The sequence below is a fragment of the Coptis chinensis genome, chromosome 3 (assembly GCF_015680905.1).
Source record: "Coptis chinensis isolate HL-2020 chromosome 3, ASM1568090v1, whole genome shotgun sequence".
NCBI classification, from domain to species: domain Eukaryota; kingdom Viridiplantae; phylum Streptophyta; class Magnoliopsida; order Ranunculales; family Ranunculaceae; genus Coptis; species Coptis chinensis.
Window position 1 is genome coordinate 112,871,109 of NC_141458.1, and position 16,628 is coordinate 112,887,736.

A 16,628-nucleotide genomic window follows, 5' to 3' on the forward strand; every position below is an offset into this window, starting at 1 on the left:
GACCAATAATCTTTCGAATAAGACACTTCTCCAAAAGCTCAATCAGCTCAGCTAAGCCAAATAAGCCAATTAGCTGAACCCAGAGCAGATTACGGAGTTACAACAAAGTACAGCGAGTGCTGCTGATGTGGGTGGGACCCATAAAGACATCTTGTGTATGACTCTAGTTTATGGCGGCTCATGGTCTGGCGTGGGCTAAAAGGCCCGATGATTAGTTTCGCAATTTGGGTGGTCGTCACTCGTCAGTTTTACTTCACTGGGTCCCATTAATCAGCCCGTGGACCAGTACCTGGACCCACAATTGGTGCTTTTTGCCAATTTTTGAACGACAACTCGACAAGTGTGTTTGTGTGCCGATAAATATACCGCCCCCTATATCGGCCGGTTCGTCGGCGTTCCTCATGGAAAATTAACGTATGGAACAGTACATATTCCTTTTTTATATATTTTTTTATCAAGCTATAAAATTGAAGCTAAAGTTTCACACGTGATCCAATTGTCATCCTTTTGTCCCCCTACTCTTCGAGTAAAAAAATTCCACACGTTGTTAAGTGGTGGTCCATTTGATCAATTTTAAAGGAAAAGATCAATCAGTTCTATTGTCCTATAAAATTTTAAACCAGTAATTTCACTTTACTAAAATATTCTCTGTGTGATTCTGCAACTTTACATGCTTTTAAATTCATGCCGTTTAAAAGGTATTTAAAAGTATTAAATAAAACAAAAACAAATACAGTATTTGAGAAAGTAATTTCAATAAAAGTGCTAAATGTTGTAGTTAAAATGTAAAGTATTTATAAAGGCCTTACGCAATCTGAAAAATGCAACTGGAGCTCAATAAGTATTTGTTGATTAAAAAGAATATTTTTGCGTAATACCATCTCTTTTTTTTTTTTTTTATTTTTTTTTCTCCCAACGAGCTAATTTATAAGGTCATATAAATTGGCAAACAACATAATTGATGCCACCCAATTTAACATATTTATGAAGATCCTCCACAAAATATAGTTGGTTGCAATCACTCATGGCTGATTCCCGAAAAGCTTAATATTACCTATACATAGGTATTTAACATATTCGGCTTGGTCATTTACCACAGATAGGGGGTGTAAGTGGATTTCTCAATATTTGAAACCGATTTGAATTGGTTAAAAATCAAATTATTTTAAATTTTTAGATATCAGATTCAGATAAATTTGTATGTCTAGACTGGTTTCGGATTCAAATACTATCATATCTTATTTGATTTTAAAAAATATATGATATCCGATTTTGATAGAATTATTAAAATCCATCGTATTCAGATATCAGTATAAATTTTCTGAATCTGAACCTTCGTTCGTCTCCTAACCACGCACCCCTAACCACATATTGATATAATAAAGAATAAAAATGACGAAAAGAAAATAAATGAGAATAAATTTATTGGAAAAAAAGTAATAATAAACCTAAAAACCAAGAAAAAGAACTCAACAAGTTACCAAGTGGAGTCGGGGAAAGTTATGAAAGGTGGTTTTCAAACTGGTCCCACAGTAAATCATTGTGGCTGTAAGAACCATCATTGTTTCCGATGGACCACCTTTTTTTTAACACATGCTACAACTCCGTCAAGAGCACATTACAGGTGGCGCCATATGGATGGCTGAATCAGACCGCAACGTTACGGGGAACGCGGTTTTGGTAATGCACCTTGGGTCCCACCGTACACCAAAGGTTGTACCATCATCATGTCTAAGTACTCAAGGCTTAGCCCTATTCCCTACTCCCTGGATGGAACTTTCTACTTCCAAATAATATTATTATATGGCGGGCCCAACATGGCGACCTGCCAAGTTTTTATTGGTTACCTACCAAAATAATCTCTTAGTAGGACCAAACACCCTTCTGAACTTAGACAATTTCCTCCATGGTAGTCGTAGACTTGAAAGCATTCTTTGAAAATCTGTTGAGATTTGAAAACAGAAAATCTATTGCAGTACCATAGTATGGGTTGTTTTAGAGCTCCTAAAAAGAGATGGTTAGGGAACTGAGGTATTTTTATCCGTCCTTTAAGGAAAAGTAAGAAATTGAATTAATGAGGTTTTAGCACTGTTTTATACTTCTTGGTAAGCTAAAACATCAAAAGTTTATTTGAGCTACATGCATTGCCACTCGTTTGAGACATCAAGTTCGATCCTCTTTGGCACCCCGCAATTATGCAGGGGATTGTTTATTTGTCCAAACGGACATGGGTGCTTACTGCCTACCCGGCTACCCTCTGAAATCTGAACTATGCCACAGTTAAGTTCTAGCACCCAGGCCGTGTTAGTTGTAAAATTAATGGTCAATAGATACTATTCTAGGCCTCTAGCTAGATAATGTAGTTTATCGCAATTTTGTTAAGACTAATCATCATTTTGACTCCAAGATGACAAAGTCAACTTTGCTAATGGCATTGGCACACATGCACTGATGCACAGTTGCACACACTCTGACGCAGTTTGACTGTTTAAGTGGGACTTAATGACCTTGATAATTACAATCGTCGGTGTTTTCTAAGCCCATATTATACTTTAAGGAGTGGCTTTATTTCTGTGCTGGGAGGAAATAATAGAAATCTCACCTAGATATGTATAATAACATGAGCAGTTTATGATTGCTTTTTGGTTTATATGTCTCCTTCAAAATAATAATTCCAATTATAGCAATAATAATAAGATTAAGAAATGAGAACAAATAAAGGACAAAAGAGTGGAGCATAGAATGATTAAAACCCATATATAGTGACTCACTCGCTCACTGCACAAACGGCAAAAACTGAAACGAAGAAAAACATGCAGACATTAAAACATACATGATAGTATGATACATTATTCAGGTGAAGGCTGCTTATAGGTAGCCAAACAATAATAATAATAATAATAACAAAAATGAAACAAGGGTGGGTAATTGAATAACTAAGCTAATTAACATTGATAATAAGGTCGCTATGCATGCTTCTGCTTCCATATCTTCAAACAGAAATTTTATTTTGATTAGTCCTATACAAATGAAATCTTAGTCTCATTTTGTATTTCGACTCTACAACGAATAGTTAATTACAAATAAAGCATCTTAGCTCTGTTAATTCTGTTGTGGAAATCACCATGATATTAATGGGGAATGTTTTGTGTATTCCAGTGTAAAACTAAACGTACAACTAGCTGAATGGAACATCCTCATCTTCATTTATATTCACCATTTACCCCCACATCTTGGTAAGAGAACTCTTTCATAGGCTATACGCCTACGGCCTACATCAATACCATAGTAAGCCTGTATAATAATTGTATTCATCGTAACCGGCCAGAGTTATCAATTCAACGGTTTAGATTGAATGAGCATATAACTGGTAATGATGGAACACCACAACAGCCAGACATGAGGAATAAAGCAATGTATTCATACGTAGAGTACAAGTTAGAATACTCTACTAGTAGCTTTGATACCAGAAACCAGTTCTCAGAACATGCACACAACTTTATGTCTAGAACAACTCTAGCTGTTGATGATAAGCTAAACTGCTAAAGCATGCAAGAAGATAGGTATCCTTTAAAAGCCAGGTTGCCATGTTTTTTTCGCTTTTGTTCAAATGCCATAGTCACAGATTAAAGTTGGCTAAAGGTTTAGGACTTTTGTAGCCAATGTGAATTCAGGTAACAAAGTTTTAAGATTCTAAAAAGACATTGCTCTTTCCCAAGATCTATTTCTGAAAACAATATCTTCTTCATGTCCCACAAAGTATTACACTTGATTGAGGACGACCGATGTGTTGGATGGAGGGACTTCAATAACCACATATCTCGGTACTTTGTTCATATTTAGAGGCTCAATATGGATTGCAAGCATGACAACACATCAAACATTCTTGATGACGACGCACCTTCAGCTTCATGAAGAAGATCGTTTGGGACATGATGTGTGGACCTTCTTATGAGGTAAAGTAATATGTCCTCGATGTATGAAATTGAGTGAAAGGCTTTCAAGGGACGGAGTTAATGATAAAAAATAGAAGTCAACAAATTGTATGATTAGGCATCATCAAACTGTTCTTGTATTGTAAATTTCATACTCATCCTACCAAGTTTAATGTTTACATGAATATGCTGTGCCTGGGCTCAGAGACGGCCCCCATGTTTAAACCCAAACATGGTTTTGTGTGGTCATGTGGACGTTGTACGTGCTTGGAATCGGACTTCAGGTTTGGCCGTTTGGGCTCGGACACGGCCTACTTATTTAACCCCAATAACTACTCAAGGGAGATAAACATTGTTCCTACGCACACTTGCCGCTAGCCAGCTAGCATTGTTTATTGTAACGGGAAATTCTGTTGTAGTACTAATTAGATTTTGGACCCGGGCATACGCCCGGGATCTATTAAATATTTTGTGTGCTGAAAAAGCTTTACAAAATGTCTCACACAAATTTTCGAATAAATTTTCGAATCAGAATATATTTTTATTGAAAATAAACCGAAATACGTTAATGAGTAGCGATTATGGTGCATAAGTACTTGGAAACTAAGGGATCAAATTGAGATAGGCTATTCACTTTGTGGTTTAGAATATTAATCCGTAATTTTCAAATGAAATTATCTTAAACTCGATCTAGCTTGTATAATAGTTTTATTAGATTTATAGTGATTTAGCGATAAAATCATCACCGCTCGAGCTTACGTACTAATGTGTACAAATCACTAAAACAGATTGATTGTTTTCATATCCTCAAGGAATACACTACTCTCACTTGAAAAGATTTATCACATGAACGTGTCCTACGAATGAGTGTCGTTATATTAAATTATTCTAAAAAATATTAGCAACTATGCATAGCTATGAGATATGAAAATTATATTAATTACTCATTTAAATTTCTTGCACCACTCTCTATAAAAATGAAGCATCAAACCATGATAAAACTCATCGACTTTTTTTTATTGTTAGGTTTAATAATAGAAGTTTGGTTAAAGTTTTGTGAGAATGCCTAATGTGGCGAAGATAATATTGAAGCTGCTTGAATAGCAAGGCATTCCCAATCACAATAAAAGAATTATAATAAACACTACTTGAAATGCAAAACTATATTTGTCGAGATATTTATTCCCCCTACATATAATACAAATATGTTTTAGGGTTATTAGTTCAATGCATTTGCATCAAGTTTCTGATTTTTCATTAATTATTCTTTGAGGTTAGTTTAATGTATTACGTTGCATCCAGTTTCCAATTTCTCATTAATTATTCTTTGAGGTTAGTTCAATGCAGTTTCATCAAGTTTCTAATTTTCTGTTAATTATTATTTGAGGTTAGTTCAGTGCAATTGCATCCACTTTATGATTTCTCGTTAGTTATTCATTAAAAGGTTAATTCAGTATAGTTGCATTTAGTTTTCGATGTTTCGTTAATTAGTGTTTGAGATTGGTTCATTGCATTTGCATCCGTGTTCCAATCTCCCTTAATTACTCGTTGAGGTTAGTTCAATACATCTCGCATCCATTTCGGATTTCCGTTAATTGTTTTTCTAGGTTAGTTCGATAGTTTACAATTTCTATACGGTTTACATACATGTAAAAATCCTTTTTATAAACTCACTTTTGTTTTGAGTTACTAATTACTCGTAATTAATTACTCATGTGAGGAGGCTAAAAAAGTGGACATTTATGCTTTGAGGTTAGTCGCGATGCGATTACATCCGACTTAGATTTCTAGTTAACTATTTTTTGAGGTTATTTCAATGCATTTGCATCTAATTTCGCATTTCCCGTTAGTTAATCTCTGATTTTAGTTTAATGCAGTTGCATCCAATTTTTGGTTTTCTATTAATTATTCTTTGAGGTTAGTTCAATGCAGTTGCATCCAATTTCCGATTTTATGTTAATTGTTATTTGAGGTTAGTTCAATGGATTTGCATCAAGTTTCCGATTTCCCGTTAATTATTTTTTAAGGTTAGTTCAATGCAGTTACATCAAATTTATAATTTCCCATTAATTATTCATTTGGGTTAGTTTAGTGCAGTTTCATATATTTTTTAATGTTTCGTTAATTAGTCTTTGAGATTAGTTTATTGCATTTGGATCCAGTTTTCGATTTTCCATTAATAACTCTTTAAGGTTAGTTCAATACATCTGCATCTAGTTTTTTTTTTTTATTATTTATGCTTTTAGGTTAGTTCGATACAATTATATCCGGTTTCTGATTTTCCGTTAACTATTCTTTGAGGTTATTTCAATGCATTTGCATTTAGTTTTCAATTTCCCACCAATTATTATATGAGGTTAGTTCAATGCAGTTGCATTCGGTTTTTTATTTTCTGTTAATTATTTTTTGAGTTAAGTTCAATGCATTTGCATCTAGTTTTCGGTTTTCCATTAATTATTATTAGGTTTCTTTGATGTATTTGCATATCGTTTCCAAATTTCCATTAAATATTTTTCAAGAATTTGTATCCAATTTCTAATTTCCCGTTAGTTACTCTATGTCGTTAGTTTAATGCAATTTGCATAAAGTTTTCGATTTCCGTTAATTACTCTTTGAGCTCGCCATGTATTTGAATTCATAATTATCCAATGTGGTGTATGATACCAACTTCTACCGATCCATCTCAGAGTGTCCTTGGAAACATGACATAAAAAGTAAATTATGCTTAATTTACTATGTGCATGGGATCATCGAAGATTATCCAGTTCCCGATTTTCCGTTAATTATTATTTAAATTATGCATGACTCACAATGTAGAATCTTCAAAGATTATCTACGAACGGGTGTTGTTATATTAATTATTCTGAAAAATATTTGCAAATATGCAGAACTATTATATATTAATATTATATTGATCACTCAACCAAATTTCTTATAACGTGAAAACCTCACTCTCCATTAAAAAAAAAATAACTCACCTGTGATAAAACCCTTCAACTTCATTTTGTTGTTTAATAATAAAAATTTGATTGAAGTTTTGTGAGATTACCTAATAAGGCGGAGTTCATATATATTGAAGCTACTTGAATAGCAAGGAGTTCCCAATCATATGGAAAGATATAAGATAAATATTATTTTAAATGCAAAACTATACTTATCGAGACATTCTCACAACATATAACTCAACTATGTTTTGATGTTAGTTTAATGCATTTGCATTTAGTTTCTGATTTTCCGTCATTTATATTTTGAGGTTAGTTCAACGTAGTTGCATCCAATTTCCAATTCCCGTTATTTATTTTTGAGATCAGTTCAATGTAGTTGCATCCAGCCGAAGCACCGTTAATTATTCTTTTCGGTTAGTTCAATACATTTGTATCAAATTTCCAATTTCATATTGTTAATTGTTATATTATTTGAGGTCAGTTCAATGCATTTGCATCCAGTTTATCATTTTTCGTTAATTATTCTGTGAGATTAGTTTAATGCATTTGCATCTAGTTTCCGATTTCTCATTTATTATTTGATAAAGCTATATTTTCATCTAGTTTCCGATTTCCCGTTAATTATTGTTTGAGGTTAGTTCAATGAGTTTGCATTCAGTTTCCGATTTTCCGTTAATTATTTCTTGAGGTTTTGCATCCAGTTTATTTTTTGAGATTAGTTTAGTGCAGTTGCATCCAGTTTCCGATTTCTCGTTAATTATTTTTTAAGATTAGTTCCACGCATTTGCATTATATTTTCAATTTATAATTAATTTTTCTTTGAAGTTAGTTTAATGCAGCTGCATCCATTTTCTGATTTTCTGTTAATTTAATCTTTGAGGGTTAGCTCAATGTATTTGAATCCAGTTTCCGATTTTCCGACAATTATTTTTTGATGTTAGTTTGATATATTTGCATCCAAGTTTTAATTTTCAGTTAATTATTCTTTGAGATTAGTTTAATGCAGTTCTATCCATATTCCGATTTTCTATTAATTATTTTTTAAGATTAGTTTAATGCTTGCATTTGCATCCAGTTTCCGATTTTCCGTTAAATATTATTTGATGTTAGTTCGATGCATTTGCATTCAGTTTTCAGTTTCTCATTAATTGTTTTTTTACTTTAGTTTCAATCAATATAATATATATTTTAAAATATTTGTCATTATTGCTTTGCCGTTATTTTTTTTTATTTTATATTATATATTTTGTGATGTTATTTTTTGTATAATTGTTTTTAACTATGTGTTTGAAGTCGTGTTAAGGATATATTCGAAATAAGTCGGTGCTTTATCATAGACACTAAAATTGTATGATTTGTAATAGGGAATTAGTTTATATAAATTACCTATTTTTTGCAATTTATTTTATTTGATCAAATATATAAAAATTTGAATACTAAAAGTGTTTGATTTGTAATAGGAAATTACTTTCTACAAATCACCTATTTTTTTTTAATTTTTTTTTTTTATTTGATCAAATATATAAGAATTGGAAATACACAAACTCTCTAAATATAAGAATTAAAAATACACTCAAACCAAAGAGGTTCAATGTACATGGGATTATAGACTATTAGAAAATATTATCTCTCATATTAAAGTGCCATATAGGATAGAGAAAAGGCTAACTCTCATATTAGAATGCCACATAAGAGAGAGAAATCCCTCCTTTAAAAGTCTCTGCTTTAGTATATAGATAATAGATGAATGTAACACCGAGTTATTTTTAATTAATTCACACAAAAAAAATTATAACATACAAACTTTACTTACCTTCTTACCAAAAAAAAAGAGAGAGTTCTCTACCCACCTTGTCGTTGTATCTTCACGAAGTATTTCAAGAATGAACAATAAATTCCAAAAGAACTACATCACAGGCGCGTCTCATAAGTAGCATAGAAATTGCAGATGACTGTTTCTTGAGCAGTAAAAAAATTAACAAATGGAAATTTTGCAAGTCATAGAACTATAAAAGATCGATCGGCATTAGCCCATGAAATTTTGAAAATTCAGCTATAGCCGAAGGCCCATAGTCAACCGATATTAAACGGTTGCAAAAACATGGACTTGATTTTCAATTAGGCTTTTCACTTCCTCATACACACAAGTCCCATCCTATAAAGTATATAGCCGCGAGATCTCAACGCTTGCTATCCCGACAACTTGTTGAGGCGTAAATGCACTTTCGGCACGAAACAACACGTCGTGCCTTTGGCACAAGGCCAGCCATGTTTTTGGCGCGAAACAACTTATCGCGCTTTCGGCGCAAGGCCACCCAATTATCCATTATCCATAAGCCCAATAGTATCAATTGGGCAAGCCAATTGTGCAGTACCATGTCATATTTGGAGGCCCAACAGTTTATAAGGCTAGCCGCAATTGTTTACTTTTTGCTGAATTTTGAATAGATCCCATGGTATTAATTGCACTTAACAAAATTGCACAAACTCCCCGTACGTTTGGATTTGCCGAGTCATATTTTGGTGAGAATAATTATCTATCCAATAATTTTTGGGCCCACACTTCTATTTTGTTTTGTTAGATAGAAGATATAAATACACTCACTTTCAAAACACTCGAACAAATTTCCTCACTCTCTCTGAGCAACCGAGCACTCTCATACCCTTAATTGGTGCAGACCACATGTTTGATGACAGTACTCAATTTGTTCTCCAAAACACTTACTACTGCCCCACTTCTCCCAAAGACCATAAAACCCTTTCTCTTTCATTAACTGATAATCTCATCACCCGTGGTTTAATCTCTTCTGCACAAACACTAATCCACCGTCTCATTAAACACTCATCTTCATTCTCCCACTCCATTTCGGTATATCTTAATTAAGTCTACAACTTACGCTTTACTTATAAGTACAATAACTTGTTGTTTTGGGGGAAGCCTTGCGGAAGCGGTTTTTAATGAGGCCATTTTGAGTAGAGGTATTGTTCCTTTACTTGTGTGTTACAGACTATGGTAATATGTTATTGTAGTTTATGTGGATGGACTTTTTAGGATTGGTTCTTTACCTGCTTGTAATGTTTTGCTTAACGGGTTGTGTACAGAAGAAAGAGTTTTAGAGGCTTTTACTATTTTTAATAAGATGGTAAGTGTTGTAGTTTATTTGAGTCTTTGGTGTTATAATAATTTGATTGATGGTTTTTCTCCTGATCAGAAGTTGTATACTTCTCTTATTTATGTTTTTTTGTAAGGAAGGGGATATGGAGATGGCAATGGGTGTTTTTCGAAGGATGTTTGATATGCAGTGTGAGCCTGATACTTATGTTTACAACATGCTGCTTTACGGATGTTTCCGTCTTTCCGATGTGGTTATGTTGATTTGGGTTGTGAGTTAGGTGAAATGACAATGGAAAGGGGATTGCAACTGAATGTGGTAACTTTTAACATTATGATAAGTTATTACTGCAAAGAACGAAAAGTGGATTGTGCTTTGAAGCTTCTTCATAACATGATTAGTTGTACTGTATGTCCCAATGTGCATTGTTATACAGTCATAATCTCGTCCCTGTAGAAGGAGAATAGGTTTGATGAAGCCGATGACTTGTTTGATAAGATGTCAAGCAGCAACGTTGCTCCAGATCACGTATTGTATTTGTACCTAGAAAATAACTATCCGAAAGGCCAAGAGTTCAATGTACTTCTTCTAGTTTCGAAGGTATTAAATAAGCATGGGTTGAATGTAGACCTTTCTTGGTTGTGTAGTTCTTCCACTTTTCATACGGAAAAGACATTTGAGAATGATATAGAGCTCTTGTTTAGCAGAATCTTGGGTAGCACTGAAATTTCTTCCCAATGAAGTTTTCAGTGTTTTCATAAGTGCCTTGAGTGCTGCAGGCAAGACAAACCACGCACTGAATGTTTTCAATAAGATGATCATTTATGGATGCGAGCCTTTGCTATCATCTTACAATTCTTTGATCAGGACTCTTTGCCAGGAAGCTCATGTTAAGGAAGCTGAGTTCCTCATAGATCGTATGTGTGGTCAGGGTTTGGTTCCGAACCTTGCAACTTACTTGGTAATGATAAATGAACACTGCGAGCAAGGAGATATGTGGATGGCCTTTGAGGTCTTAGAGAAAATGGATGAGAGAGGACTCGGCCCAGTGTCGCAATCTATGATTCTATTATTGGTTCTTTATGCAAAGAGAAAAGATTGCCCGAGGGAGAATGGATATTTAGGAGGATGCTTGAGGTTGGCGCGGTCCCTGATGGAGACCTATACTCCACTTTGATCAACGACTACTCCATAAATGGAAGAGCTATTGATGCATGCCATTTGTTTCATGTGATGATTGAGCGTGGGTTTCGACCATGTGCTCATACTTATACGGAACTGATAAACGGATTAATGAAGACAAATATGACAGAGAAGGCACGCAAATATCTTGAAATGGTGCTGGATGATGGTCTCGTGCTGGGTACTGTATTTATTCATTTCTGATTAATCAATCCTGCAAGAAAGGAGAAGTCAGTTTTGCATTTCGTTTGGCTGATCTAATGAAGAGAAATCACATTGAACATGATTTGATGACGTTTGGTTCATTGGTCAGTGGTGTATGTAGCAATATCTCTCGTGCTGGTAGAAGATACCATGTTGTTGATAGAAGATCTAAGAAAGCAGGAGAGATGATTTTCCAATTGCTTAATCTGCTAATTTTAATGCCAGAGGAGCACAAAAGAAGAATTTCTTGCAAATTTACTGAAGAATTTATTTATATTGCAGAGAAGTTAATGAAAGACATAACACGAAATGGGGTAGTGTTCGATTTGCATTTCTATAACGCGGTTATCAATGGTTATTGCAGGGCTCATATGCTGCGAGATGCATACTTGTATGTGGAATTGATGCAAAATGATGGGTTAAATGCCAAACATATGACATACAGGGCACATACAACATGGTCAAATTGGTCAAGCTATACAGCTATTAACAACATGAGTGAGACTGGCTGCCTTCCAGATAAAATCACACAACACTCTTATAGAAGGTCTATGCAGGAATGGGAGAGTTCTTGAGGCCTTATCCCTAGTAAGGTTTCAGTATGAAAGACTACTCGGGTGCTTGTTGTGATACTTAAGTGATCTTGATCTGAACCTATTTAAGGAAATGCTTCTCTAGAATTATAGACCGCGCCTTCATAATTATAATAGGCTGCTTTGCAGTCTATTGAAAGAGAATAAAATATATTTGGCTTTCCATGTGTTTGATATGATTCTCAAGAGAGGGAAACTTCCAGATGAAAGGATAAAGAGAATGTTGGTGGAAGAATGTTATGAGCAAAGAAGCTTGTCTTATTGTCAGATTACAAGCATACGGCGGGAAGCAAATTTCGCAGCTGACTTAGCCACAAATAATGCCCTCACTCAACTGCACTGATCAAGTTTTGTATGAGGGAAGGCCCTATTGGCTTACTAGATGGGAATCTCCCTCGGTGACTTATTATAGATTCGAGGGTTAACTAGTATTACACCCCAACTAAATGAGCTAATTATGATTCCTCCCCTCCCCTCCCCCCCCCCCGCCTGCGAAAATACACTGAAAAAAAACACGGTCAATCCAATTTGACTTTTTTTTGTGTGTAGGGGGGGGGGAGAGACCCTAATTTTCCATCTAGTGGGGGTGAAATCCTAATTGGCTCATCTAGTGGGGGTGTAATACTAGTTAACCCTAGATTTGATTAGAGGTGGTTAGGAGTTGTACAAATCCAAACCAACTTCTACAATGTAATTTGTACATCCATTTCCCATATTAATACAATTTTGCTAACTTAGAAAAAAAATTATGAGCAAAGAGAATTCGACTTGGTTTTTGGGCCTGAGGAGAATATTCTTGTTTACGAGAATACTTAACTTTGTTACACATCTGCTGCAAGGCTTCACTAAAGCTTGATGTTCTTCTATCAAGGCCTGGTTGGTAACATCATCAAATTGTTTCAGCTCTTGCTCATATACTTTCCTGATATTTTGGTATTGAAATTCTTATATTTTCTCCTTGTTATTTTACCTAGGACCCAATCAATTCCATGCTCCGTGCTCGTTCGTAAGGGAGGATGCCATAAAGTACATCCTGTTTAACTGATAGCTATCAGGTAATTCCCGACTCATTCTAGACATACTTTGTTTAAATGATATGCCATCAATATATCTCATTGAGTGGGCTAAACTTTAAAGTTACAACTAGGGTGTTGATATCTGTGCTCCCACTTACAAAATCGACTTCAAAAGAGGTGTTTAAAATAATCTTAAGAATACCTCTATACTTGGGGGGTGAGGGGAGGGAGAGAGGTGCACCAAAATTCGTGCATCTCATGCACGTGGATGAATCAGGCTTAGATGTTGGTGCATTTCAGGATTCTACAGATAGTATGGAGGGGGTGACATTGGGAAAATACAATGAAGATACAACTTTGCGCCCAGAATCGTGCATTTTATACTAGAGGTCTATAGTCTATATAAAGTTTCTATGCCTTGTGTTTTCTTTTGTTTTTGACTAAGTAAGTTCCTTCTATTGATAACTAGTAAAATAAAGTGTACAAGTGTGCCCATGAGAGGAAAAGGGAAAATAAGGAAAAGGAGAAAAAAGGTCTATTCTGGTTCCAACTCAAGCGAAGTGTGCAACCAGTTGAGATATCCCTAGGCAAACTTAACTAAATCTATGGTAACATCTCTGGGGGTCCTCTACACAGTGAAGAAATGGAGGCTTACCACATTAGTTTTAAATAGCTACTTCGTAGTTTTGCACCATGGACGGTTTAAGCAGTCAGAATTTCACTTCTCTCCAGGTGGATGACACCAGGACATGATATACCACCAGTACACCATAATCCACGGTGTGTCCTTTGTTCTAAACACATACACTGCAGAGGTTGAGACAGATTCTGTCCACAAATCTGTCCATCCTTTGTTCTGTGCCTTGTGCATATGGAAGCTACAGTAGATGGATTACTTAGCCATTTGACTGGACATGCCATGACTACTATGCAGGCTGCATATGTGAGATTCCCCATGTTGACGGCTGAGGTTACAAATTAGCAGTGATTCACTCTCTCTCTCTCTCTCTCTCTCTCTCTCTCTCCCCTTCATTCACAGAATAGTCTCAATAGCAACTATTTGTTAGCATAAGCCCTAACTATGTCTTAGTTTTAGTGCCATTTAGCAGAATTTTCTTCATCCTACTATTCCTACCTTGGTTTCTAACTATGATTGTAGTTTAATTTACATTGTATTTTAAATTTTGCTGAAAAATTAATTGTTATTGATATCTTTGTATTATGCTCTTCATTTCATTTGACATCCTGTCTAGTTTAATTTTGATGGTCACTTCTTCTTTGGGAGTGAGTCCTTTGACACTCGAGAGAAGATTATAATTTGATTGATTAAAAATCAAGAAGATTTTGAACTTCATAGATTGTAGTGATGGCAAGACCACAACAGTTGATTGAATAATCTGACTCCTGAAATAGCAGGTTAAACATCCAAAGTGTTCATTGACCTTAGACATGGTTAACATGAAGATAGCTTACATCTTATCCTTTTTGTACAGGCGATCTCAAGAATAATCAACTGAAACTTGCAAGTCTGGTTGAAGATCTCATGATTTACATATCAAGTGATTGTTGAGACACCTTCCTTGTTGGAATGCTCCTCTTAGGAAGGCAATTAATCAGGCCTAAATGCCTGATACATCTTTTGGTGCGAATCTTGTTCTGGAGCATCTAGCCATCTACACAATTGCCTTTTTCTTTGTGAGGTAAGTAATAATCATACTGATCAGTTCTACTTGTGTTTTGCCCAAATTTTAAATTTTGTTGTCCTGTAGATAGGCAATTATCATTTGCATTATTGTATTGTGAGAAAAATTAATAAAATAGTGACATGGGAGAGAAACAAAGTGCATAGCTCGTTTTTCGTTAGTCTTCTATTTCGTGCTCTTCCTAGTGTGAGTGAATATCAAAACGAAAGTCCATGTCCGTAGGATGTTTATAAGCATCCCCCTTGTATATTCTTGAACTCAAATTTTATGAGTTTCATGAATATATTTGTACTCTAGTAGGTTCATATCTTGCAGATTTTCTCATTATGAGAAACTAAAAGTGTTCCTTACATTTATTTAAAGGGAATTTCCAGGATCTTGTTCTGCATTTCTCTAGAACTTTATGAAACCAGCCTTGAGATTGAACTGGTTAATTTAGCAAGGTTGATAAGAATTTTTACTGTCTCTATGTTTTTCTCTAGAACTAAATAGTTGTACTGTATTTTTCTTCTTTACTTACTAAATGTTCAACAGGCAGGTTTTTTGAACTAGTCCTGTAGTGTACACCGTTTGAGTCTGCTTTGTTGTTTTCTCATTTTATTCAAAAAAATTCATTCTTATTTAGAAAATCATTATTTTTCCTTGTGAGCTGTAGCTTAGGTTTAATAGGCCCGTAACCATAAATTTTATGAACATAATATTACGACATTATGTGTAGGTGCTGATGTATTCCAGGAAAATTTGGATTGTTATTGAAATAAAAAAATGAGAAGGTGTGGAGTGCTAACATTAGAAAGTTCGCAATGTCGCCATAATGGCAACTGCATTCCATTATGTCCGATCGCCAGGAATATACCTCCCACAAATTAGACAAAACACTAAAGGCAGTATAAGCCTATTTACAAATGAGAGAGAACCTCGGTGCTGGATTCCTTCAAATCGTCTCGAGTAGAGAAGCTAGCTAATCATCACTGTCCCACAGCAGGTTCACTTTGACCTTGAGAGGGGTCGCAAATCATCATTTGGAGCATCTACTTCTATCTTGAGGTAGAAGGATTTGTGAACAGTATACTTTGACCCGGTTTCGGCTGGTATTTTGGAGATCTTTCTTTCTTGCTTTTTTCAAGCTTGTGCTCCTCCTATCTTATATTCCACTCTCCCCCATGGCAATGTGGTTATCAGTTCATCTTTAAGGCGATCATTTGGACACTGTGGACGGAGAGGAATAAAACCATGGTGAAAGTGATATACTCCGGATTATTCTTGACGTCCTAAAAAGTTCTCTTTGATTAAACTTTTACGCCGAGTAATGTTTAGAAGGCAGTGTTGATGTATATTGGGACTACATTGTGTTGTAACCAGTGTATATTTATGATGAATTGGCCTTATTTTGATTTTTATGTCAGCCAGATAAATCGCCATTATTAAGACGTATTTCATGATGGTTCTCAGTTCCGAAGTAGGGTCTTTACTTGCATATGGTGGTATAACCAGGGTCCATATAACTAAAACACTGGCTTTCTGTTGGTTCTAGCTCAGGTTCAACACTTCAACATTTCTTTAGAGGGCTTTATTAGTTGTAGAATGGTTGTGGGAACTTGTTAGTGAAACATGCAGTAATGTTCATTGAAATGTTGGTACGAGTGTGTTGTTGTGGTATTCTTCATGTCTCCGTTTCCCAAGCTTTCTTTAGGATTTAGGAAAGGTCAGACCATTAAAGATCAAACAATTTTTTTCTTCAGATACTGACTACAATATTGGAAGAGAAGCATTATGAAGGTTCCTATGTTTAATACAGGGCTGGCTCTGTTTCTGTAATCTCTTTGCCAATACGACACAATGGCACGAGGTGGCAGAGACTGCTTGGTGTTTATCCAAAAGATTTTTTGGGATAGAAAATCCTATGTTGAAGCTCAAGCGATCGTGCTCATGTGCCA

The 16,628-nt window shown here is 35.1% G+C and overlaps 1 long non-coding RNA gene across 2 annotated transcripts; it reads left to right on the forward strand.

Annotated features, from left to right (window-relative positions):
- Positions 1-9,393: 9,393 nt before the first annotated feature.
- On the forward strand, positions 9,394-16,096 carry LOC147513086 (uncharacterized). 2 transcript variants are annotated; one of them, XR_015215215.1, is made up of 4 exons: positions 9,394-9,859; positions 12,947-13,027; positions 14,482-14,688; positions 15,410-16,096. It is a non-coding gene; the product is annotated as an uncharacterized LOC147513086 (long non-coding RNA). The 2 variants fall into 2 exon arrangements; XR_015215214.1 differs by lacking the exon at positions 9,394-9,859 and adding an exon at positions 12,002-12,848.
- Positions 16,097-16,628: the final 532 nt, after the last annotated feature.